Genomic DNA, 4,298 nt, shown 5'->3' with positions numbered 1-4,298 from the left:
TGGGAGAGTTGTCTCTGGAATAGGGAAGATTGGTGTGTGTGTGTGTGTGCTCTTGTTTTTGTGACATATCAGGACACAACTCTGTATAATGACATGGGTATGACACAGGTATTACAAGGAGAGGGTGACTTATGAGGACATAACCCATGTTCCCATTTTTCAAAACACTTATAAATCATACAGAATTAGTTTTTTTTAAGAAAGTAAAAATGCACAAAGTTTCCTGTGAGGGTTAGGGTCAGGTGTAGGGACATAGAATATACAGTTTGTACAGTATAAAAACCATTACGCCTATGAGATGAACCCATTTTTCACAAAAACAAACACGTGTGTGTGTGTGTGTGTGTGTGTGTGTGTGTGTGTGTGTGTGTGTGTGTGTGTGTGTGTGTGTGTGTGTGTATAAAATCAGAGTGGCCAGCAGCTTAAGTAATGTTTTGTGAGTTGCAACCGTGAATATTTTATGTGATTTTAGCAAAACTGTGCTGTATTTGTGTTGTATATATTGTACACATGACACTGAATGATATAAAAAAATCTGCAGTGCTTATCATTATTATGTTTTTCATCATTGGTTGAATCTGGCTATTCCAAAAGCAAATCTAAGCATTCTAGATAAAAGATTATGGCAATACACCAGACTGTTTTAATTTTTTGGGAGATTTGTGATTCAAGATTAACGCGTGTCATAAATATGGTGCTGCATTCATATTGCATATTAGAAATCTAGGAAGCCAGAATGAATTAGACTTTTCAAGTGTTAGTCATCCATTAACCACTTGTGAGCAACACCATGTTTACGGACTTCATTTCCTTGACTACCTGTAAATATTTTCTAACTGCCTGTTTCATTTTGCTTTGCAAGCATTGTTTGTACTGTTTCTAAAATATTTAAATTGTACATAACATATATTTGTTTATGAACTATTAACCTATTTGTTAGTAGCTTTTAATGATAGACTGGAGGTAGATTTTATTACTCCCACAGGACACAACCAACACTGGATGCCATTCTTGTAATCTTAACATCTTTCGGTATTCTTTTGACATAGCCAATTTATATCATGCAACACTCTACTTAGGAGGTAAGTTGCAGAATCAGATCTATCAGAAATAGGGGACCAGGTTTGAAAATCACATCTCCAACATATTATGTAAATATGACAGTCCATATACTTGTTGATATTCCCATCATTATTGAAATCAAATAGCTAGGTTTAGCTCCATAATATTCATTGAGTCAGCTTCATGTCAGAGATTTCGGTAAAGTTATGTTTATGATTGTGCCATTAAGCTTGTGTCTGGTGACAGAAGTTACATATATCAGACTTTTCTCATGACTCCATGCCCTGATCCATGCTAAGCAGTTTATAAGTGATCTTGCTGCACATTACTGATGTTACTTGTGACTTTTAAATATTGAAAGGAACAGTAGGTTTATGTAAATGTTATCTGTCTAGTCGCTTAAGTGTCAGACACTTCTCTGTTGAATTTTATTTATAAATTTCAAAGTATTTTTGACTATTTACTCATTTTATAATTTCAGAAATGAAAAAAGAAAACCAATGTTTCTCTTTCATTTAATTAATGTTTTCCTAACTGAACTACGGAAACACAAATTAAAATGTCTGAAAACAGATTTTACTGAGTCTGAAAGGTACCTATCCTTTATTCTGACAGTTAATTATCAAAATATCACACTTCCATCCAATTTCCTGTCCAATAATGGAATTTCCTTCTCCACTTTGCACATTTTTAAAGCTCTGTATGTCATTTCTTACTTTCTGTTGGAGATCTCTAGATACTTCTTGTATAGTCTCTTAACATCTTTCACAGGTTCCTTTAAAAAGAAAGCATTAAAACATCTTCCTGCATTTCATATCACCAAATAGTACTGTTTTGCCCATCCACATTCTATTTATTAAATATTAATAAAAATGAAAAAAAGAGAAATTTGAAGGCCACATATTATTTCTAAGCATTAAGTGTGTGTTAAATATTACATTGTTTATTTAATACTATAATCATTGATTTCCCATTAAAAAATGAAATAATCAGAGCTGTAAAACTCATCTGATAATGCAGGTGGCTGAAGTAGGGTCAATCCATGTTCAGACACTGAAATAATGTGATATGAATTATTTATATTTACTGCAGTATCGATTTGTAGAGACAAATAAATAATGTGGTGCACAGACCTGTGACACCTAACTGCTGTATCTCCTGGATCAGAGAGCAGCCAACTATGCTCACTAGGAGCGTCCACATTGTATTCGGGGCAGCTCCTCTTCACCTGTGCTCCTCTTTTGTTGGGAATAGTCCCATCTTCTTTGGTACAGCCTTTCTCCTGTTAGCTAAATTGTGTTAAACCCTGAAGTTATTCAATTCAAAACACTTAAAAACTAATTCTAAGTTTTTAATATAGAACAGGGGTCTTCAAACAAGGGGGTGCTAAGGTCTGAAAAGAAAATGTCTGAAAAAAGGGTGTAAAAAGGAAAAAGGTTTGATTACACTTTGACTCTTTATAACAAAACAATAATAAACAAATCTGTTTAAGGGAAAAGTGTTGCATTGTACATGCTTTCAAGAACAGTTTTTATTTTAGATGTACAATAACTAAAAAAAAAAAAAAAAACAATCCAACAAAAAGCAAACAAACAAACATATTTTTGGGGTAAAGCACTGCACATGTATTCTGTCAAGATTAGTTTTTATTTGTGTTGTAACCTTAAAACAAGTATTTTTTATTATTTGATCTAACAATGTTTGTTTAAATTAAAAAATTGTGAAAAGCGCTATAGTCTACATAACTTTGTGTTTATCTTCATAGTAAGACCTTTATAGGCCTACTTATGGACTACATAGCTGACATTACTCTAAAAGTGTGTAAAAATATATTGTGTTGTCCTACACATAGAGAAGAAAAGTTAGAAGATAAAAACAACAAAAACAGGCATCAAACCCCCTAAAAAACCCACTTTGAATGATGTTCTTGTATTTCGTCTTGACTTGTTGCACGTTCTTCTAGGACTGGATCTGTTTAGCCATGATGTAAATAGATTAGATTATTATCTTGATACGTAAATCCGAGATATGAGATCTGAGTTTTGTTAAACCACAGTCAAGGAACAGGACCCAGAATACTGTTTCTTGCATAAAAGATAAAAACACCAGGCATAAAGAAAATATCACTTTTATACTCAACTAATGCTAGCTAGCTAGACACATACTACAGAACATGACATAAACACACCAAAAATGCTATGTAGGCGGTTTACTAGGTTTCAAGACGCAGCCAATGCCTCACATTCGTTCTCCCTCTACAGCAGATGGCGCCACGCGACCCGAATTACAAGAAAAACGGATGAGACTAACGCATGAAGGAGAGACGATTTCAGCTGGCTCTTTAGCAAAAGAAAGGTGTTGTGGGATAATTTACAAAATTTAATCAACAATTTCATTTTCAGCCTTTGCACCATACTGGGGCAATAACTGAGATTATGGTTGTGGCGTGCTGAGATTTGAGGCAGGGAATTGGACACCGTTAAGGTAAGTTAATGATTTTGTAGTTGCTAGCATACCTGCTGTCGTTAGCGAGTGAGTTTTGGATTTATTTACAACCCAAGAAAGACAGTACATATTTTGAGTAAAATGCTTGTTTAAAATGGCTACTTTTATTAATAAATATAAGTCATGAAGAAATTAGAGGAATTGGCTTAAATAAAGTAATTGGAGTTTGAAGGGTTAATTGTATGAAAGATTAGCTGTATCAGTCGTGTCACGTTAGTAAATTAATTGGAATTAACGTTAGATAAATCAATCATATTATAAATTATTTTTAATGTACCAATAATAAAATGAATCCGTATTGAATCCGTTATACCTTTGTTAGAATTAGAACAATCAATAATATAATAAATGATTTATAATTAGAGGAAACAATCATGTGTAATTCCAGTAAATGTATTACGTTAAATGATGAATCCGTCAATTTCCAAATATTTATCATGTCATAAAACAAATTCATTCGAACCTCACCCGTTAATAATTTTGTAAATTAATTACATTTAGATATATTAGTAATATAATAAATCCAAACGAGACTCAACAATCATGTAAAAAATTAAATGGCATTATATGGATGAGTCATATAATGAATTAGAACATTTACTAATATAACAAAGTATGGATCAAATTATAAATTAATTGGAATTTGATAAGTCAAACATAATTAGTTTTATTTAATTGGATCGATAATATAATAAATCAGCTTTCCAATGTAAAATCATATGATAACTGAA

The 4,298-nt window shown here is 32.5% G+C and overlaps 1 protein-coding gene across 1 annotated transcript in view; it reads left to right on the top strand.

Moving 5' to 3' along the window:
- The first annotated feature begins 3,349 nt into the window (after positions 1 to 3,349).
- Positions 3,350 to 4,298, top strand: part of LOC113052033 (exostosin-2) — a 33,174-nt gene continuing 32,225 nt past the window's right edge. Inside the window, exon 1 of the mRNA XM_026216294.1 lies at positions 3,350 to 3,546. The gene's annotated coding sequence lies outside the window, so the exon portion shown is untranslated. The remainder of the gene's footprint in view (positions 3,547 to 4,298) is intronic.

This window comes from Carassius auratus, chromosome 32, assembly GCF_003368295.1.
Source record: "Carassius auratus strain Wakin chromosome 32, ASM336829v1, whole genome shotgun sequence".
In the NCBI taxonomy this organism is placed as follows: Eukaryota; Metazoa; Chordata; class Actinopteri; order Cypriniformes; family Cyprinidae; genus Carassius; species Carassius auratus.
The sequence above is the reverse complement of the archived record's forward strand: the minus strand, read 5'-3'. Positions and strand labels throughout refer to the sequence as shown.